Here is a 24174-nt window from a genome sequence, read left to right as displayed (position 1 = left end):
TTGGGGTAAAAGTGATATTTTCGGGGATAATATGAACTCAGTAAAGACATAGGTACATAAATAAATAAAAAGCTTGTATCTTGTTGCGACTTACATTTTTTTTCCTGATCTGTTAACGCGCTAGAAAGTGGCATATCTAAATGAACGTATCTCATAGAGTGAGCTCCCGGCCCGATTGCAACCAATATTTATAACTTCACCGAGTCTCAAACACAAAAGCGGTAATACTGTGCGTTAAAAGGAGGCGGCGAACGGTCAAAGATTAATTCTACCAGATACCGAAGATTGATTCGCCACAGAGCAGCCGAACGAGACACATTGAGTCCACTACCGCCAGCGACTACAATAATTGAAAGCGCCTATATCGCGCCACTACTGCTGCCGACAACACCAGGGAGAGACGACTCGAGTGCATACATCACGCCCCTTTGCACGTTGAGACCCTGCCGCCGTAGCCTCAAATAGATTCTCTACAATATTAAGCTTAAAAACTTCAACGATCAAGGTAAGACAGTGTTGTATTATCACTTTGGTGGCCAGTGATACGTATTTGGTATCATGATTGCGCTGACTGTTGGTGTCCGATGATACGACGTACTACCCACGTTTTCGTCAACCATTTTTGCTCCATAGCACACCTCGATCCTTATGCATATTTCCTTTTTTTTTTTTGGAAATTCAATTAAGAATATTAGAAAAATAATTTATTTACGTCGTAATCTATTTTTTTTTGCATCAATCTACATTGAATTTTAAAAACGACTGATAAGACTGTATTTGGTAAAAGTTTTTTTTTAATTTATCGCAAACAATATTTTTTATAACTATTTATGAAATTTCGAAAAAAAATTTTGTGTGTTTTTTATGCATTACCGCATAAAGACAGGTTTGAGTGTATTCTGAACACCAAAGTTGGAAATACGAAGCAGTGTGATACATATGGTCAGTGTGCAAGCATTTTTTCAATAAAGATCCCTAATTTTGATCTCATTGTTTCAAAAATGAAACAACACCATTTCGCTAAGTGAATGTTGGCCTTTTATTTTTTTATTTATCATTTTATTTGTATATTATATTTGAAAACAGATTCAATAAATAATTTGAATTTAAAAATAACGATTTGTTTCCTTTCAAATCATGGGGGTAACAGTGACTTAAATAAACAAATTTTGGGGTAATAGGTAAAAAAGTTCCATGACCCCTGGTCTAACCCCATCGTACCTTTCTTCTTTATTATGTCCATATATTCCATCAAGTTCACTTTGTTCTTCTGACTCCTTGCTCTTAACCATTCCACTGTGTAGATTCCGCACTATGGGTGATATGGCTTTTAATGTATCAGGGCCTTTGGAGCACCGTACGTCTACCTCACTTTCTCTTTTAAATCTAAACTTAAAGCCTATCTTTTTAATATTGCTTTTTGTTGCCCTAGTTAATTATGTTTATATATTGGATTTTTTGATGTTATGTATATTCTTCTACAGTGCATTTTTTAATAAAATGTATTATTATTATTGTCTGTCCATCTATTGGTAATGACCCGTGAAACATTTAAATTCACATGCCTTTCATATCACAAAGAATCAACCGAACAATGAGATGTTGCTGCCTGGCATCGGATTATTGTGACACTCTCTGATATCGAAAATACATTGAATATAAACTGCCTACACTGAAATGGCAACTTTGCAAATTTAGAATCTTAACAGTTTTGAGGTGAAAAAGGACAAATCACAACAACATGGATAGAGTATGCAGACTAAATTCACTGCATGCCTTGAATACAAGACTCTGGGGCTGTCAAGTAGCAGTGCTTAAATACATGTGGACAAGTGTTTGCTGGTCACTGGCCCAAAACCCACCCTAGCAGCATCAGGCAAAATGTGGAAAGAAACCTTGAACAAGGCAACTGTTATTCCCAGGGCACATTCTTACTGTATACACTCTCATTGGGGGCATTTAGCATCCTCATTTCTACTAGTAAGCATATTAAAATGTGGAGTAAAACTAAAGTGCCACCTAGATGCAATTGCTTCAAACATTATCAGAAGTAACTGTTGTTACTTGCATAAAACAGATTAAAAATGCAGAAAAAAATCATGTTGTAGTGCATCATCCCCAGAAGGGACTGGGCGGTCTCTTGGTCTGGAACCCCTACAGATTTTATTTTTTTCTCCAGCCTTTGGAGTTTTTTTGTTTTTTCTGTCCACCCTGGCCATCAGACCTTACTCCTATTCTATGTTAATTAATATTGACTTATGTTTATTTTTTATTGTGTCTTCTATTTCTCTATTCATTTTGTAAAGCACTTTGAGCTACATTTTTTTGTATGAATATGTGCTATATAAATAAATGTTGATTGATTGATTGATTGATCATGTAATGCATACATCCCTGTAATATGCCATTTGGTATGGGGTTCATAAAAACAGTGTTAATGTTTGTAATACGCCATCTTTTGCAATGACAGAGAGCAACTGGATGGACACAGACAGCCATGCCAACACTTATCCTTTTATTAAGGTGAGCAAATATTACAACAAAAAACACTGATCTTCGATACTTTATGAAGTTTCACTCCCCCATCTCTACTAATAAATGGTATTTATTTGCTACCACTGTGATGGACTGGCACCCCTCAAATGGGTTTGGTCCCTGCCTTGCATCTGATGCTGCCACAGTCCAGAATTGGACAAATGGGTACGGAAAACAGATGTTTGTTAGCTATAGCTGCTGTTTTTTGTAACATATTGACTTAAATTTGATTTATGATCTTCAAAGTGTATTTTCCAAATTACTTGTAGATGATAGTCACACACATGAACATCTTATGGCATGATAAAGTATATTTGCTAGTCAATGCATAGTTTTTTTTGTTAAAGTTTTACTAAATAAATATACACATACAAATTAGTGCAAATTAAACAGCCAAATCAATGCTTATAGTACATTAATAAATCTAAACATTTTTTGAGACAAACCAGTGCACACGGGCCAAATAACCAATTTCACAAAAAACATAAGACTAAAGGGTGGCACAGTAGTGCAGTGACCTGAGCTGCTCCATCCCCTATACTGCTGGGTCCAAATGCCTGCTTGCATTTGGGGTTTAAACATTCTGCCCATGGCTTTTTCTCCAGGCATTCTGTTTTCCTTTTCAAATCTCAAAGACATTGCTAATTTGTAATCCTGAATTATCTTTCAATGAGTAAGTATGGAGGGAGTATTTCCTGTCTCCGCCTTTCATTCAGTGCTATAGGGATAGACTATAGCCATTCAACACCCAGAAATGGAATAAAAAATGTAAAAAGTGAGCAAAATCACATCACATCTAATGAAAGACGTATCTCCATGATATAAACTTAGGACTTTGTGACTTGTGTACAAAGTTCCAGCTTTTCAAACCATGCTAATCAATTTAAATATTTTGAAAAATTCAAGATGTAATTCAACATGATTTGTAGACCATGTAAATGTAATTCTATAAGCAACTGTAAAATCTTTTTTTTTTTAACGTATGTCATGCAAATAGTCTGTTCTTAAGTTTATTGGCAGAAGGCAACCATAATGCCCCCATTATTTATCTATACATCTTACAAATGTGTAGGAGTGCCATATAGTGTGGGTTCTTAACAATTAGCTAATATATGTGCACTTTATTTATTTTATGTAAAACTGGCAGCTGTGTCTTTAGTCAGATCTGCCCACATTATGACATTTTACTCATAGTGGGCAAGAGGAAAATTCAATTCCAGCACAATTCAAAACACTATTGCGAAGGAGTGAGGTACTGAAGGTATTACCTCTGAGAACCAAAGAACTCTAGACCTCATTTTAGAGTGAGCTGGACTAGAAAAACTTCAAGAAGCAATGAATACTTAAAAAAAGAAAGGTGTGCTCCCAAAGGCTACTGTTTCCCTGGACCATAGAAATGCGGTAACTCAAATAATAACAAATTCTTTCTGGTGAAGCTGTTGGCTGAGGTTCTCCAGTCTACCCTCCTGTTCCAGACAGTTAGATCATGAGTTTGGTTTTCCTTTTTTCCATTTTGAGACTGGACTGTTTGCTATATGATTTTTACTCTATTTTTTTGCTGGTAAGGTGGTGACCTGCCTATGAGTTGGGGTGTTGTGTATTGTATTACATTTTCTGTTGTAAATTCTAATATCTTTTATTTCACTGTTTCATAAACTCTTCTTAGTGGGAATTGTAGCTGATGCCAGGAAAATTAATAAAGTTGGGCTTTGATGTTGGAAACATTACTGAACCTTATTAATAGTGTAATCGGTGTCAGACAGGTTACATAATTCTAGAGGTGAGTCCCAACTCTCTAATAAATCCAAATTCACTAGCAAGTAGCACATTAATTGTTTTAAATATAAGGGCAATATTGACAGCTGAATATTTATTATACTCATTATAACTATTATGATACATTTACAGTATTTTAATCTGGAGAGCCTTGCTTTTGGACCTGTCTATTTGAAACTCGGTGATTATGTCTAGAGCATATGTGACCTTATTAACATGGATATTACTGAAGCCGTGTCATTACAGGTCACATTAATTCAGCTGACCACAGTAGCCATATTTTTACGACATTAACATTTCACAAATACAGACCCAGTGGATCATTGCAGTTTGACCAATTACGGAATCAATAAACCAAAAACTGAATCCAAAACAGAAAATGAATGCAATCTGGTGAAACTTTGCTTACAGTAGAAAAAAAATTTTGAGGGCATTTCTTTACATACTAATTAAGCATCTTAAGTGTTATGCGCACACAAACGTGTCACTACCTCAGAGAAAAATATGTACAACAAAACTGTGCTTGAAAAACGCGCTTTCTGCAAGTAAGAACCATTTACGAGACCACAGTACCCAAACATTTTTGGTAGTGTGAGTGGTATAATTCACACAGACATACTGGATCTGTAAATTGAACGTGAACAGCTACCGAGTAAACTAAAAACAACACTATGATAAAAACAAAACTTTTATTTTATACAGTGCTTTCCTATAGAAGCATGCCACTCAAACAGGACTTTACAAATACACTATACTGCTGTTCCATTTATTTTTTTTACTATTGGACCAGAGGCAGGCTGACTGATTTGCTCGGGTTCTCCTCACGCAGTAACTCAGCGCTATGCAGACTTGTGGTTTATATACTAGTTCTTTGTTCACTGTATGGATGAAAATTCAGTGACTATGGAAATCCCTAAAAACGACATGCAGTTCAGCAAAGTTAATTCTAAACCCATTATATGTTCACAGTATATTTAGAATTTAATTTATTCATTTTCAGTTTTCATTAATTTACCTGTAAAACCTAAGGACACCCATTACATTATATCCAAATTTAATTGTTTGATTCGGCTTAAACAGTTAACACATATGTGTTAACTGTTCATTAGCAGGCACTCAAAAAGCCATTTTTTTAATTGCTGTATATTACAATGACCTTACACAATTTTTGTCAGTGGGATAATCATTTATTTAAATCTAATAAAAGACATTATTCTTCGTTTAGCCCTTTCTTTTTATACTTCTCTTAATTTGCTTCTTAAAAATATGGTACTTATGTATAACTAAGCTAAATTCCTATTTCAAAGCAGATTAAATCATTTTCTTTTCAAATAAGAATTACACTGGAATTGTTTAATTAATGCCAGGACAGCATCATAGTGGTGCAATGGATAGTTCTGCCTTCCTACTGCCTTTGACTTTGGTTCTCTTCCCATCTGAAGTGTTGAGTTTGGTTTTTTTTCCCTACTGTCTTCAGAAAGCTCTGATTTTCTACCACAGCCAACATATGGGCTGCATGGGTCATTGAGAAGCCTTAAATTGGTCTGTCTCAGCACAAATTGAGGATACACCTACAGAGGATTGGTGTTCACTATAGGATTCATTCTTGATTTGCATCAGATACTCTTGAGATAGACTCTAGCCCTCTGTACTTAATAAATTGCAATCAGAAAAAAAGTGGATAATAACATGAAATTAGAGCACTTGTTCATAATTTTTTTGATTGTTCTCCAGTTGGGTTTAGAAAACATTTCAAAAATCTACATGGCTGAAGTGCACTATTCCTTGCTGACCTTATTTAAGTTTAAATACCAAATCTGAAGGAGCAGGCTCTTCTAATATGCAAATTACAATCCGACTTATTGTTTTAAATACATTATTTGGCAATGAGAACATTGACAACTGTTTTAAAATTGTTAATGATAGCTAATTAGTTCTAGCTGTTAGTGTTTTCTGCAAATACTATATTGTTTACTCATATTAATCACTGCTAAAGTAAAACAGAAAAATAAACAGTGCTAAAATCAATCCTTGTGGCCTTCCAATGACGATGTCAGCACAGAATCAGGACCCCTCTCTACTTTTTACTTATTTTCATTTCCCTTTGGCATGTTTCAAAATATTTTTGGGTGTTGCCACATATATCAATGACGTCTACCCTTAGGATAAACATTCTGTTGAAATATTAAGAAATGTTTTTTTTTCAAATGGAATGTTTTCATCCTGTCATTTAATCTTTCGAAACATCTAAAGGCCTGAGTACACTTCACAAAGCTTTGCAAATACACATGTATATACCCAGTGCTATCTTTTATATCTTAGGCCTACAGCATCTGTTAAGCTAAACAACATCTCAATACCCCAACCCATACAAGAATAGGGGTGTGCACAGGTAGTTGAATAAATAGATTCTGGTTGCAAGTATCTGAACTTTGAAATGACTATTCAAGTATTCTATATAGGTACTGCATTTTGGAATGTCAGGAAGAAAGTATGCATAAAGAAAAATGTTACAGAGAGATTCTGCACACTCCTTGACCAAATGATGCCGATAAGGATGTGTTGGTGCACTGAAAAATTCAGATTCCTATGAAGATGCAGAAGGTTGTGCAGTTCAATATGAAATCGAGCTTTTCACAATAGAGCCCTAAATTCCAAAAGATAAATGGACATTTTTGTGGTGCCAAGCCATTGCAAAGGAGTTCTTAAAACAGCATTTCTCTGTGTTCCTGCAACAGCAGTGCCTTCTTTAAGGGTATTTCCACTGCTGGCATAACTTTCAACAGATTGAGAAACATCAGGTAATCTGTGTTTGTGGATATTATGAGTGCAGAGTAACATTGCCTTTAACATGATTATATTCATGCTGACATTCAATGCTTGATTCATTTATGTTACTATTAATATTTGTCAAAATGAAAAAAAAAACACAAAAACAACTTCAATTAGAGCATGAAAATTACTTTTCCAATTTATGAGACATTAACATCTGGATAGTCTAGTTATTTACAGATACTCAAATATCAAAATCAGTGGGAATGCACATTCTTAAGCCTAGCTTGTACTTACCACGTGAAGCTGGCATGCTGACCACACTGCAAAGTTTCAATCAGTGTGTTGATTCTCCAAATCAATAAGCGCAAGAGTTTGGTCAGTGTTGCATTGCTAATAAGGTCACAGAAGAGGATGCGAAACTCTGCTGATGGAAGAACAGTTGTGCCTATTATTACTAACTTCAAGAGGAAGAAAAGGTGAAGTGGCACCTACTGTACATAATTAGCAGATGCATTTAAAATAATTTTGCATGTCTTCCTTGTGTTTTGATGACCTGCTGTATCATGTTCGACCCTTCTTTCATCATTGTGGTACCGACGTAACTAGCCTCTACTCGAAATTCACCATTTTGGATACACAGAAACTGTGTAGTTAGAAAAATTTGGTGTGTCTCCAAATCTGACACCATTTTGCGCTACACGGCTCTCACTCCCAGCTCAAATGAATCAAGTATAAAATAGGCTGTAGGTGATGCTGAGTAACGCCATTGATATGTACAAAAGAAGCAGCAGAAACCTATCTATTTATTGAACATTCTTCATCTAATTTTTATAGTTGTAGGAAACTGGAGCCCTTAAAGAGACTGGCATTACTCAATATGAAGGCACACTCACATTCATTTACAATGAGGCTACACTCAATGTACAGCATGATGTTGTACTCACTGCTTTGCTTTATTCACTGTCTGTTTTATATTACTGTAAAAAATCTGAGAGAAACAATAAAATAAGAATTTCATTGGACTTCGTACACATGATAATAAACTAGAAAAATTTAGAGTTTGTAAACTAATCTTCTCCTAATATTTTTGGGATGTGGGAGGAAAGCTACAATCATCAGTAAACAACTTGCATGGACAGAGGAATAATGTGCAAACTCCAAACAGGCAATGACCTGGAGCAGTGGGCCAGCAGCACTAACCACTGTGCTGTCCATATGTTTTGGTAAATTATACTAACAGGCAGAATTAGCACTATGGGAGGAAGACATAACAGTAATTAAAGCAAATAAGAAATTTTTTAATGCTGCCGTGAGCAAGAAAAATATAGTTTGCTGCATTAGTATTGTTAGGTATACTGAGCTCTGTGAAATTCTACAACAGGCAACACCTCCACTCTCCTGAACCAAAACACACATAAATGCATTAAAACACATTGACAGTATAACCATATTCACAGTTATTTATAAACACACATACTAAATGGACAATTGTATTGGGACACACCTCTTAATTACTGAATTCATGTGCTTCAATCAGACCCAATTCCACAGGTGTATAGCACCTAGCCATGCAGTCTCCATTTATAAACATTTATGAAACAAAATGAGTCGTTCTGAACAGTTTTGCGATTTCAAGTATGATACTGTGAAAGGTTGCCATATTTGCAATAAACTGGTGCATGAAATTTCATTCCTGATGGATATTCTACAGTAAACAGTAAGTGGTATTATTGGAAAGTGGACGTTTTTAGGAACAACAACAACTCAGCCACAAAGAGGAAGACCACATAAAGCCACAGAGTGGGGTCAACGACTGCTAAGATGATTCCATAGCTGAAGAGTTCCAAACTTCCACTGGCATTAATGTAAGCACAAAAACTTCATTGAATGGGTTTCCACAGCCAAGCAGCTGCATGCAAGCCTCACATCACCAAGTCCAATGCCAAGTGTCAGATGGAGTGGTGTAAAGCACACCACCACTGGACTGTGGATCAGCGGAAACATGTTCAATGGAATGATGAATCATGCTCCTCTGTTTGTCAGTCAGATGGACGAGTCTTGGTTTGACAGATACAGGGAGAATGTTACCTGCCTGTCGGCATCGTGCCAAATGTGAAGTTTCATACAGGGTGGATAATAGTGTGGGGCTGTTTTTGGGGGTTTGGGCTAGGCCCCTTACTTCCAGTGAAGGGCAATCTTAATGCTTCAGCATACTAAGACATTTTGGAAAACACTATGCTTCCATCTTTGTGGAAACAGTTTGGAGAAGGCCCTTTTCTATTCCAGCATGACTGTGCCCCAATGCACAAAACAAGGTCCTTAAAGACATGCTTGGATGAGTTTGGTGTGGAAGAACTTGACTAGCCCACACACAGCCCTGACCTCAACCCTATCGAACAATTTTTGGGATGAACTGGAACAGAAATTGCAAGTCAGGCTTTCTCGTCCAACATCACTGCCTGACATCATAAACACTCTACAGAATGAATAGGCACAAATTCTCATAGGAACACTCCAAAATCTTGTGGAAAGCCTTCCAAGCAGAGCGGAAGTTATTATAGCTGCAAAGGGGGTACCAACTCCATATCAAAGTCTATGCATTTGAATGCAATGCCATTAAAGTCCCTGTTGGTGGGTGAATACTATTGTCCATATAGTGTGTGTATGAATAATGTATGTATATAGTCACACACGAGTGCCTAGGTGACAACTTCTGGGCTTGTTGACTTGCAGTTTCACACAGAGTCAATGGTTGCTTCTGACTCCTAACGCACCAACTTTCCTTCCCTCTGCACATCCATAGAATCACACAAATCATAGGAAAGTAACGCTTGACATTATTTCTGGGTTTGGGCCACCTGATCCCACCTATTCCACCTTATCAACTTCATAACCGGCACCACTGCTATTTCTCTCCTGTCTGGTCGGAGTGTCCGTACTGTAAAGACGTCCTTTTTACTAAAGTTTTTTTTTTTTGCCAATATACCTAGATCAGCATTCAGTGTGGTCTGTGTCCTTTAATTGCTATACATGTTTATTTGTGTAAAAAAAGAATAAGTTAATTCTAACAACTAGCTAAATTACATTCACATTGCATTCTAATGGGAAGCATTGTTGCATATTATAATGGAGCTCATAGGTACTGTACTGGGGTTCCGTCATAAAAAAACACCTTAAAACTTACCTAATATGTCCTTTTTCCAAGTCGCAAAGGTTTTGACTTAAGAAAATATGCCATTTGAGGCATACTTGTGACAAAAATAAACTTTAAATATTACATTTAATCTGAGATTCTTAAAAATCTTCTCAGGGTAAGGATATGTTTTCTCCATGAATTGATAGTGGTTTTATTTAATAATATTGCACTTATAATTACTTATAATTAGTCCACTGCTTTATTCCTTGGATGTAAGGATGATCCAGTTATAGAGTATTTACTACAATCATTTTTTAATTGTTGTGAAGTTACATTTGCAATATAAAGTTAATGAGTGTGTTTACATTCACACATAAAACCATTCTGAGCAGCGTGGGGAAAGTTACTTTTAAAAGTAACTTAGTTACATTGCTCATTACTTACAAAAAAAGGTAACAATGTAAAATATAATGCACTAGCAAAATACCCGCGCTTCGCAGCGGAGAAGTAGTATGTTAAAGAAGCAATGAAAAGAAAAGGAAACATTTTGAAAATAACGTAACCTGATTGTCAATGTAATTGTTTTGTCACTGTTGTGAGTGATGAGTGTTGTTGTCATATATATATATATATATATATATGCTGTATATATATATGTATACTGTATATATATATATATATATATATATATATATATATACACACACACACATAAACATATATATATATATACATATCTATACATATACACATATATACATACATATATATCTACATATAAACACACACATATATAAACATATATATACATATACATACATATCTACATATATACACACACAACTATTTCAGTATCAGTGCAATACGCTGTTTGTTAAAACGGTTGACTCCGCTCTTACGTGCAATAACAAATCAAATCATTCAGTTGTCTTTGCTCATATGTCATTTTAGAGCTGGACGCCTGGCATCTTTTTGGCCACAAGTTCGTTTCTGTTTGGTGTGAGGTTCTGTGTTGTGGAGATTCTCAGGATGGATTGCAGTTGCTCATCAGTGAGGCGACTCCTGTGTGCTGTTTTGTTAGTCTTTATCACTGAGAAGAGCTTCTCACACAGATATGTGCTACCAAACATGCACAAGGTTCGAGCCGCATGTAGACGGACTTTTTTTGTTCTTCAAAGTCACCAAAGCGCCGTGCAAACTCAGTGCGCAATAACTCTAGCTTCGCGAAGCGCTGCATTATGGGATCTGTAGTTTATTGTGTTACCAGCGCTTCATATACCCGGCTTTAATAACAATAATACAGTATATAAAATGATCTCGGGCGGATATAATTACACGCCGGGCGGATGTGGCCCGCCCTTGAGTTTGACACATATGGACTAAATAGAACTTGAAAAGATATATTTTTCAAATGTGATCGCGCAATTCAGATAGAGTTGACGCCAAGACTACAGCCTGCATGCCTCAATAAGTCATCCTCCCCTCGCTCTTACTTTTTTACCGTTCATCTAATGAATACACTGAGTATGGCTTTACCAAAACAATCATTGATGGCGAATAAAGTATCCATTATTCGAGTATGTAGAGCGGGATATATATATATACATATATATATACCAGCGTATCAGCGAGAAGTAGTGTGTTAAAAAGGCTAGAAAAGAAAAGGGAACATTTTAAAAATAACGTAACATGACTGTCAATATACAGTATTTGTTTTGTTAGTGTTACTGAGTGTTGCTGTCATCAAGGATTTGATTATCATTATTTCTTTCAATCAGGTTCGTATTTGTAGGATGTGTTGTGTTCAAGTTACATTCCGTGTTTGTCAATCGTTGTAAAGATGACAGGTTTCATTCATCGATTCGTTTCTTACTGCATCAATAAACAGCTCGTCTTCTTCTTTATCTGACACCTGACACACTGCATGCACAGGTTTTTTTTACACTGTCTTCCTTTAGCGGGACATTGACTTTTTCCACCGTGTGCTTTGTTTCCACAGTAGCAGCATTTATGAATATGCTTATCAGACGCTTCATATTTTTGCTGCCTTTTCAATTGTGTAATTCAGTTTTTGTTCAGCGCTCTTTGGAACTGTTGCTTTTATCTGTGCACTCGCGCCAGTTCACGTGAGCCGCTCGTGTACATGCATCGAAGGTTCCCAGCTGTGCTGGTGCCATCTCGTGCTATGTCCATAGCTTTATTTAATGTTAACTTAGTCCTGGCACTTAAAACTTTCTCTCACAGTTTCGCTGAGTTTGTGTCAAACACCACCCTGACCATCTCATCTTCTTCTCCATAAGCACAGTCCTTCACCCGTGAATATTTACCCGTGGCAGTTTGCTATTGGATTGCCGCTGACGGACGGCCTTATATGGGCAGGCACTAAATTACAAACGCCAGCGGCAGCCTGTCTATGAACTTAATTTAAAGTGTAGGTTTACATCGTGCTTTGTTTCCGAAGTAGCAGAACTCATCAATATGGTTGTATATGTCACTCGCTCGCTTCTTATTGTTTCGCTGCCTTCTCAATTATATAATGCATGTTTTCTTGAGCGCTTTTTTGAGGTCTTCCTGGTTTTCTATGTACTGCGTGATTACGTGGGAGGCGTGATGATGTCACATGAAACTCCGCCCCCACGGCGTTGAAGCTCATCTCCATTACAGTAAATGGAGAAAAACTGCTTCCAGTTATGACCATTACGCGTAGAATTTCGATATAAAACCTGCCCAACTTTTGTAAGGAAGCTGTAAGGAATGAACCTGCCAAATTTCAGCCTTCCACCCACACGGGAAGTTGGAGAATTAGTGATGAGTCAGTGAGTGAGTCAGTGAGTCAGTGAGTGAGTGAGTGAGTGAGTGAGTGAGGGCTTTGCCTTTTATTAGTATAGATAAAGACTGTGTTACCTTTCTGTTACTTTTTCTTTTTACACATTTGACTAGCCAACATTTGTTATTAAATCCTAAGCCCATACACCAACTTTCATGAAACGGAGCAGAAATACAGCCAAGTGTTTTAAAAATACATTTAATCATTGATATTCTTTCACGTAAAAACATTCATCCCCTTTAACATCACTGACCTGAACCACTGATGATTTGTGGTATGAGCACGGTCTGCTGCATCACCCGATCACACTGTTTCAACATATCTGTAGTAAATTGCCAGATTTAAACTAAACTGACATCGTATTAATATGTTTCAGTTACAGGATAGCATGCAGCACAGTCTTTCCTGCTTTTCTGTGTGATCGAGCCCTGCAAAGGAACAGCATACCGGTTTACATGCTGCTTGCCTAACGCCCAGCACTACTGGAATAATAACATAATAGGTATTTTTACTTTAAAAAAATAAAATAAAATAAAATAAATATTGTGTTAGGGTACTCATTACTTTAAAAAGTAATAAAACTAAATTAACACACATTACTTTTAACATATTACCCCCTACACTGCTACTTAGATTGTGCTGCTGAGCTTAGCACTATATGGTCAGCTCATCAACATAAACAGACATGATTTCCTCAGGAGAAGGAATAATGCCATCATTTAAGCTTTTGCCTCGAAAATTATCTTTGTGGACACTTCTACCTGTGGCTGCTGAGAGCATGTGTTCAGTCACAGAGTTCAACGAATATGTGCAGACTACAAAATCCTTAAGTATAATCCAGTCAATATTTTATACGGCCAAATAACCAGGCTACTCACAGAGAAATCTAATTGTATTAACCAGGTTTCCCCAGAGACCAATAATCCAGTTTCTCAAAACGGAATAAGGGTTTACATGGGATTTTACAAACTGGGTTTCTGTGAATAATTAGGTCATTAAAGCACATGTAAACACACTTAATATCTACCTCTCTTATCCCAATGAACAACTGGAAAGATTTCTTGACTTTAAGATAAAATTCTTCATTCTTTAACAATACTGATAAAATTCTTTCAGATCCAGGTGTTGTGCTTATCTAAAGCGCACTGCTAGTGTCTGTAACACATCTGCCTGGATCATTGTAAAATCCTTTAAAACAGAGTTTGTTACTTTGCCTGAGGCACTTCATTTCTTTGTTGGTAAAAATCTTTGTAAGGTATTTGTTTAGATCATTAGCTATTCCATGATCATTTTGTCTGATACCATGTGTCAAACATCTCAAATTTTAAATTGTTTACCCAGAATAGTAAAGACAAAAAAAAAACTAAACTAACAAGCTTTTTAACCTTTACAATGGAATTTTCCTCCTAACTCTTCAAATGTGTTCTTCCCCCTAGTTATCTCTACATGCATTTATCCACTTATGTTCAGAACCAGCTTATTTTTTATCATTGAAGCATCAGAGTATGGCAGTTATAGCTAAAGCTAAAATCCACCTTGAATGGAATGGTGATCCATTACAGAGCAAATAAACACAGAAATATACTTCTATATTGGAGATATTTTGAGTGATCAACTGGCCGTACTGCATGAATTCAGACTTGGGAAAGAAATCTAGTCTCAAGAACAGCTTCATGAAAATTCATTAAAATCTATTCCAGTATAGCACCTTGCACTGAGTGAAAATGAGTAAACCCTATGTAAACTAAAAAAAGACCCACGCATTCTGAAAATCAAACATTGTGAGGTGGCAGCTGGGCCACTGTACTAACAATTCCTTTTTGTAATTCCCTATTATCCACTCAGAATATAACTATTTATTGCTTAAAACGTCCTGGAGAATTCTAATGAACCTCTTATTCATCCATCTAGGTTTATTTGATAACTAGCATAGCAAAAAGGCTTGTTTATTAAAGCAGACTTAATGGTACAACAGTAATTCCATCCGTTTCAATCGCAACATGCATTTACAAATCACTGTTCACAGGATATGACTTACATCCAATTTTGTGGTTCTTGTTGCCTCAAATTTTTTTTTTTTAGACATTGTAGCACTGTTTTACAAGTCGAGTGATGCCTGGGCATGGAGGCTCAAGTGACACAAACTTTAATGTATATTTTGTATAATATACTGTAATATATATATAGACACACTATATTACATATACATGCATATATATATATATATATATATATATATATATATATATATATACTGCTCAAAAAAAAATAAAGGAACACTTTATTTTTTGTCAGAACCTATGCTGGTGCAGTGGGCCCTGGTTTCCTCCTGGTGCACGACAATGCCCGACCTCATGTGGCGAGAATATGCAGACAGTTCCTGGAGGATGAAGGAATTGATACCATTGATTGGCTCCCACGCTCACCTGACCTAAATCCAAAATTATGTTTCTGTCCATCTGACGCCACCAGATTGCATGTCAGACTGTCCAGGAGCTCAGTGATGCTCCACATGTGGGAGGGACACCATCCAATGTCTTATTAGGAGCACGCCCCAAAATTGTCAGGCATGCATACAAGCATGTGGGAGCCATACAAACTACGGAGTACGATTTGTAGTTGCTGCAATTAAATTTCGGCATAATGTACTAGCCAGCCGCATCATTTTTTCACTTTGATTTTCGGGGTGTGTTTGAATTCAGCCCTCTGTATGTTGATAATTTTTATTTCCATCAAATGATGTGGCATCCATTCGTTCCTAACACATTATCCAGTACATATCAGTATAGATTTCCAGCATGATCTGTTTTCCCATTGAGATCTGATGTGTTTTCAAAGTGTTTCTTTAATTATTTTCAGCAGTTATATATATATAACAAGTCTGAAACTTTGACTTTTCCACCCTGCTCCTGCCTTACACCTTTCCGTCATGGTTGATGTGCACCACCGCACTCTTGGCGAGTTTTTGAATTCCTTTGCACACAAAACTGAAACCTATGTTTCTTCACAACCATTTTTGTAAACATACACACATGCTAATGTTACATATGAATCCAAGCATGTAATGCAGCACCATAATTTAGCAGAGTGGCCACGTCCAAAAAAGAAAAGGAAATAGAAAGAAAAAAAAACCCACACTCAATAATGGCAAGCGAAAATCTAAATGTTTACCAACTAGTGGCATATTTTCTATTCACCTACCGTACATCTATGTTAATGTTTTATTCATATTGAAGGGGGCTGGACTATGACTCAAATTATTCTCTTACTTCAAGCTGAAAGTCATGTGATTATGGTTTGTTTAGCAAAATATTGCATTATGTATCTGTATCACATAATGCTGAACTAACCCTCAGCTTACTGGGATGATGGTGAGTAATCCTCCTCCACAGAACCTGTAACTATACATTTCCTATTCAAATGTTTGTGCATCTCCATTGCGCTCTCATGCCATACAAGGTCAAACCTACATATTTTGCAATTCCCAACCTTTTTTCCTGCGTTCACAGTAAAGTGCTCCCAAGTCTTACATCAGACTGTCTTTTCTACCACTTGCTTACCATCTGCCTTATTTCAAACGTGTTCACAACTGAATGAAGTAGTGATGTAATTGCGAGGCACAACATACTCAGCCTAATGATATAATCAAAGTGACTGTTGCTAACGTTTTTAATAATAATCGGTTACTATCGATAATGTTGATTAGTTGTTGCAGCTGATAGATAGATAGATAGATAGATAGATAGATAGATAGATAGATAGATAGATAGATAGATAGATAGATAGATAGATAGATAGATAGATAGGTAGGAGATTTTTGAGACCCTGACAACCCCCCTGATGCACTGTGCACTGAAACTGTGTTAACATTGGCAGGGATTGCTTGTCCATTCCCAAGGCAACCACCGGTTCACAGCCTCACCACATAACGCGCCTGTCGCCCGGTGTTGTTGCGGGAAACAGTCTAACCCAGCCACTGACTTGGCCCTGTCACTGCTTGTTTGCTGTTTCTTTATATATTAAACTGGTAGCTCTTGTTTGAATAAAAGCTTTTACTGTTCTTGTTTTATTTAGAATAAAGTAGGTTTTCTTTAGGCATTTGCTCTCAGAGTGTTCTTTTGGGTGCAAGACATTACGAGATTCACGTGTCACATGGTACCAGGAGTGGGGTCTTGCATTGATGGATCCTCAACTGGCGCACAATGTTCTTCTCTCATTATAGCTGCATGAGACTCCGGCAGTGGCTCCTGCCCTTATCCGTCCCAAGGATGTGCTGATGAAGATGGCTCCCTTGGATGACCCACAGTGTTTCCTATTCGGTTTTGAATGCATGGCAACACTGATGCACTGGGACAAGAGAGGATGAGAAGCTATTTTGGCCCCCTTTTTGACTGGGTAGGCCCTATAGGTCATGCAAAATCTTCCTCTTCCAATAAGTCCTAGCCACCTGAAGAGTACCTGTTTCTGTAGTAGAGAATAAGGGGCTTGCCACTGACAAGGGCAGTAAACTAGCCGGCTCAGAGATTGAACCTGATTTGTCCAGCGAGGTGGGGGACAACCTCTCGCTGGAGAGTATGGGACAATTTGAGGACTCTTCGTATCAGGTGTTCACACATTCAACCTCCACAAGCTAGACAGCCGCTACGGACCCCAGAGAAACAATGATTGGAGAAGAGCGGGGTGCTACATCGGGCCCTGGAGAAGCAGAGTTTGCATGTCTACAATGGGCAGACAGCAGCTTAGACATTCCATTTAAACACGTTCATGTTGCAAATGGTTCTTACTATAGGGAGAGGGAAAGCCCAGTTTCAAAACAACACAGTTTTTAACTAAAGAGGGTTTTGTATATCGAGTGATTTCTGATTACATAGGGCAAGGGCCAAATGAACAGTTGATGGTCCCTAGCATGTATCGAGAGAGACAGTTTTAAAAAAATGGCTCACACCCATGTTTGGGGGGATCATCTAAGCATGGAGAAGATGAAGGATCACATTTTGAAAGGCTTTTATTAATGGAATATGAGCCAAGATATGGAGCAGTTTTGTAAGTCTTGCCCCGACTGTCAACTTGTTTCTGTTCATAGACGTGCTAGGGCTCCCCTCACACCGATGCCTATTTTGGATGTCCTATTTGAAAGGGTTGGGTTAGACATTGTTGGCCCACTTCACAAGAGTAAGAATGGTTATCAATACATACCTGTACATGTGTCGGTTGATTATGCACCAAGATACACTGAGGAAGCCACTCTCCAAAAGACCAATGCCCAAGGTGTTTCTAAGACTTCATCAGAAATATTCAGGCATACTGCCATTCCTTGTGAGATTTTAACTGACCAGGGTACACCCTTCACTTCTCGTATCATGAAGCAGTTGTGTAAGAACCTTGCAATTAAATAACTGAGCACCTCTGTTTATCACCGGCAGACGAATGGCCAGACTGAACGGCTTAACAAGACTTTCAAACTGATGATTTGATGTGTGGCCCATGACAACTCAACCTTCTTGGACACCGTGCTGCCCTTCCTCCTGTTTGCTGTTCGGGAATCCCCCAGGCATCCACCCGCTTGAGTCGATTTAAACTGTTATTTGGCCGCTGACCATGAGGTGTGTTGGATATTTTTCAGGAGGAAAGGATGGGATTCGCAATGCAATTCACAGGGAGAGATCCTTCAATCGGATCATTTAAAAAAACAAAAAACAATTAAACCAACGGAGACAGTGAAGTGCGATTTTTTTCTATAGCTGATGGAGATTCTGTTTTTCAGAAGAGAACAGGATGATACTTTTGAGTGAGTAAAAGGAAATTAGTAACATTTGCTTTTTGTTGGATATTTATTCAAACCCACTGGATAGTAGGGTAGTACTAGTTTTAGGCTTTGATGCTAATGGAGAGTGGAGATTTTTGGCCATTTTTACCTTTGAATAAATCCACTTTTGTAACCTTGCCAAATACCCTAATTTGATGATGTCCTTTAATACAGAGTCCTGCTGCAATCTCTTTCACACCAATACCACCAAAAACTATATATATAGCATGTTCAACAGTAAGCAACTCAAGTGAACTAATAATATTAGCCCTGGTAAAAAATACAAATATTTTATACAGAAAAGCACTTAATTTAGATAGTACCTCTGATATGTCCAATTAACCAAAGGCACTCTAACTAAAGCCCAATGAAAGAAAATTTCCCAGGTAGTTTTATAATAAACCAAATCAATCAATACATAATTTTTTATACAGTGGGCACTGTCACTAAATGTTTGGCAATCAAATTATATGTGATTAATTAGATCATGATCAAATGCTTCACTGAGTTCTAGTAATATCCATTCTTATCTCTAATTATAGTTTATACTGTACAAAGAGGAATGACAGCATTAGGAAAAGTACAAGCCAAAAATCATATAATATACTAGATGCCTACAGGCTGATGAGTCTGGATTATGAAGATATAAAATAAAATATCTCTAGTGTCCACAGTAGTCAGTTAGAAAGAGATTTATCAAAAGCTTTTAAATGTACATAGGGTATTAGCAATGGCAAGGGAGAATTACATCATAGACCTATGCAGTGCACTCCAACAGATAACTAAGTGTCTCTTCTGCAAAAGCTTGCTGTAAGTTGAAGTAAAGGTCCAAGACATTGACGCCTCTGTTAACAGTCTATTAAAGAAATGCATGTTATGAAAAACATAACAGACAAGAAATATACCAAAGACAGGAAACTCAGTCTTATACAAGTGTCTCTATAGATGCGAGTTTTCATTTCAACCAGTCTGACAATCAGCAGCCATTCTTTGTATGCATTGGATCCACTTGTCTCATTTCACGTTACATTTATAGAGAACAAGACAAATAGCAGACCTCTTCAGTGCCTGATCCCATCATGGTAAACCCAAGCCTATGTAGAACAAAGCACAGGCTGATACTTTCAATTCAATTTTCATGAACAATCCTGAACCCCTGGCATTTACTTTTCTACAGGATTTTATCACCTATTATTTTGATTCTTGTGTTTCATTGTGTACCATAGACACTTTTTATATATTATTTCATTAAAACCATTCCAATGGCTATTAAATGGGAAATGCCATGAGAAACCCCAACTCTTTTTCTTTTTTTTCTAATTTTATTTATTTCCAGATACATGCATTATAAAAAAAGACTTATTACAGAACAATCAAATAAAGGTGACTATAAACAAATGTAAAAAAATTGTCCCAATCAGCAAATCAACAAAAAGTTCAGATTTGTTCATTTTAAACGTTGCTAAAAACTCTACCTTTTCCCAATGCAGAGAGCTAATTAACAGTGAAAAGCCCATTCTATTACACTTTCTCATATTTCTTAAAATAACAGGACTTAAACAGAAGCATTGGCAGGAGCCCAGGAGGCATAACACTGATGAATTCTTCATACATTCTTATGGGCATTTTCTCTGCTCCTTTTATAATATGTATTCTTATCTTCATGCATTGGCATGTTTTCATTTTTTTGTGTTCCTAAGTCAAGTTTGAATTGAACTAAATTGGAGTTTGTTTTTTCCAGGTGATAATGTAAAAATTCTCACCAAGGTGAGTTTTGTCTTTCCCCAAAATATCACTGCAGGTTTGAATTTTTCTTTAATCACCTACACAGTTTCATTCATGTCACTTAGTAGTAAAAGTGATTAGTAGAAACCATTGTGATGCTAACTAATATTTAATTATTCACACTTGTGCCTGCTCCTCCGAAATGTACTGCTCTATAGAAAACTTTTAAAAGAAGTAGTCTGACTTTATAAATACATCAGTGTGTGTGTTCAATTATACAAGACTTAAACAAAAAAAGGAAGTCAAAGGTTAATTAACCTGTGGTAGTTGAGAAAACAGTTGCCATAAATATCTTATACACATGACAATTCAAACAGTGAGATTCCTGCTACGATCTCAAGGCATGCATGTTTAGCTAACTGACAATTCTCAATAAGCAAGTGTTGATGTGGTGGTGGTGAATCTTTATTTGTTTGGATCCATAACAGGTTTCATAAACAATTATGAATAGATTATAACAGATTTGTGAAATATCAATGGATGCCTGAGTGTAAAAGGACTGCTTTGCATACACTAACACAGGCTAAGTCCTGGTTTTCTTAATTTTCTAGTGTCCTGCTAGATAACCTAGAATACATTAAACATTTCATGTTTTTACTATATACTGTATGATGTAACTAGGGTGATATGACTAAGCTGGTCACATTCCACGCAAAAAGTCTGTGAAGAATCCCCATGCATTTTCTGGCTAAGAATCATCTCCAATGTTGAATGGTCACTTTCGTGATGAGGAGATGAAAGAGATGGACTGGCCACATCATCAAAAGTGAAGGAAGCTCCACCAATAAAACTGCCTTGCACTGGACTCCTAAATGAAAAGGCAAGATAGGGCAGCCCAGTAATACATGGTGGTGTATTGTGAAACTAGAGGTGAAAAACAAGAACCACAGCAAGACACCATCGAGAAGCTAGTTCAAGATAGACAGCAACGGAAAGCCCTTGTTGCTAAACCAGCATGCCAAAAAGGACATAACAGGCAGCTAGATAGTAGTACATATATTCAGGATTACAAAGTCCAACAAAACAATTTTCAGGTTTTAAAACAGAAATGGGTAAACCATGGTTGCCCATTCAATGATTTATTCTCATTATTTCTTTCAAGACTGTTAAATATAGACTGTACATGTGTGCACTTGATAGCAGAACACAATGGATGGCTGACTGCTTGTTTCAAAAATGGATGGATTTTTTTTTAATTATAAAAAGCGGATGCTGTCAGTCTATCATGATTTGCTTTAATTTCATTTATAACATGTCTTCTCTCTTTCTCTCTCTCTCATTCTCTCTCCCTGCCATTTTCTGGGTTCTACCATGTTGATTGGTTGCCTCCCAAAAATATGGTGGTATATGAGCAGCTATTGTTACAGAGACAATGAGGCAATTCTAACCCCAGGTCACAAGGCTAATTTACAACATATTAAAAGACTAAAATGAGTAATGCTGTGATTTGGCCACTCCCTCCCCAGTCCTGGGTTGGAAGTCTGGAGCAGACATTTTATTTGCAGAGTCTGTATGTTATACCTGTGTTGGAGTCCATTTTTCTCAAGCATCTCAAAGAAGCCAAATCTCCCCCGAGGATAAATACATTTCTATCTATTTATCTAAAAGAGCTTAACAGGTTAATTAATGACTCCAAATTGATCAATAATCAATGGATGAAAAATAAGAATTAATAAGAATAACTAGGCAGGCGGGCAGTACAGTGGCGCAGTGGTAGCACTGCTGCCTCGCAGTTAGGAGACCCGGTCCTCCCTGCGTGGAGTTTGCATGTTCTCCCCATGTCTGCGTGGGTTTCCTCCCACAGTCCAAAGACATGCAGGTTAGGTGCATTGGCGATCCTAAATTGTCCCTAGAGTGTGCTTGGTGTGTGGGTGTGTGTGTGCGCCCTGCGGTGGGCTGGCGCCCTGCCAAAGGTTTGTTTCCTGCCTTGCGCCCTGTGTTGGCTGGGATTGGTTCCAGCAGAACCCCAGTGACCCTGTAGTTGGGATATGGCGGGTTGGATAATGGATGGATGAATTAGGCAGGCAGTGTGGCATAGTGATTAATTCTTTGGACTTAAAACCCTGAGGTTGTAGGTTCAAAGCTGCTGCTGACAAAGTGTGACAATGACAAATGATTTCATCTGCCTGTGCTGAATTTGTAAATGCTAAAGAAATGTAACCATTTGGATCTCAAATGTTGGAAAGTCGCCTTGATGTCAACCAAATAATAAGTAACGATAGTGTTGTTATCTTAAAGGAAAACACACACTGCTAGATTTACAAGATATCCTAATGTAGCTCCAAACCATAAAATAACTTTCCCGAAACCTGCTTAGTCCAATTTAGGGGAATTTGAGCCTATCTTCTTGGCACTGGTTAACAGCTCTTGGCAGGGTTGCCCCTCACTCACACACCAGAGACAGCTTAGAATTTCAAATGTATGGAACATGCATATAATGGGACGAGGAACCCCACAGGTAAAAATACACATGTCCACTGGGATAGCGTGCAGACTTTACATATACAATAACCAGGTGCTGGATGGGGACAACTGTGGGATACCACTGCCAGGCAAAATATCATGCACTCAGCAAGTCTTTATGTCGGAAAATGAACCATTTAGTCAACGTTTTTCAGTAATTATGAAACGTATAGGAAACGCAATTAGTCCGCATCCGTTTTCTCAGCATACCCTGGGCAGGGCTCCACTCTGTTTGCCAGCTGACATGCGTTTCAGCCAGTCACAGCATCCATGACGGGATGCCATTCCGCTGCAGCGCACTGACACATCGCGAGGCAAACTGCAGTAATTTGCCTTTTGCCACCTTTGACATGATCAGTTGTATACTTTGAATGATTTCCTCTCTCGTAATAAATGAAGAATCTCGTGGTTGCTTTGGGTATTATTTTTTTTTTCTCGCCGTGACATTCATATTCACTACTGGGCTCCAACGGTGCGCTACAAAAGACCGAGTTTGCGGACGCACAGGGACCTCCTATTTTAATCATGTTTATAGTAAAGTTGGGGAAGCGTTTAAATCGTTTCTAGTTAATCGGCACCATCGCGCTTGCTTCATAGACTCTGCGGATTTCTATCCTCCGAATGCGCACAGTAAGTCCTAATACTCCTAAAAAAGAACCGTACCGCTTTGTTGTTGAAGTTAGACATTCTTCTTTTGGGACCAGGTCAATATGACTTGAAACAAATTCTAGTTTTGTGAACTATGTACAGGTGGCGTGCGTTTTATATTTTACATTTGCTTAACAGCCTACTCAGTCTGATGTGTTGGCACAATTCTTGTAATCCTGGGTAATAAATACAAAATTAATTATCATATTCTGAAAAATTCCATCCAATTAAATACGAGTATTTCAATAAAAAGTTAATTTTGCAACAGGTTTCATATTTACGAGTGCGGGAATCCCACCGATCATTTAAAACGCTCTCCTCGGATATGGACACGTTTTCATTTTGCGCCTTATTCAGAATCCCAGTTTCTCAGCAACTGCAGACCTGGTTCATGCAGATTCTGGATGTACAACATCAGCTGAA

The 24174-nt window shown here is 37.5% G+C and overlaps 1 protein-coding gene across 1 annotated transcript in view; it reads right to left on the bottom strand.

Moving 5' to 3' along the window:
- rerg (RAS-like, estrogen-regulated, growth inhibitor) overlaps window positions 1–24174 on the bottom strand; it is a 279191-nt gene that overhangs the window by 254447 nt on the left and 570 nt on the right. The gene's annotated exons all lie outside the window — the stretch shown is intronic.

The sequence above is a fragment of the Polypterus senegalus genome, chromosome 11 (assembly GCF_016835505.1).
Source record: "Polypterus senegalus isolate Bchr_013 chromosome 11, ASM1683550v1, whole genome shotgun sequence".
In the NCBI taxonomy this organism is placed as follows: Eukaryota; Metazoa; Chordata; class Cladistia; order Polypteriformes; family Polypteridae; genus Polypterus; species Polypterus senegalus.
The sequence above is the reverse complement of the archived record's forward strand: the minus strand, read 5'-3'. Positions and strand labels throughout refer to the sequence as shown.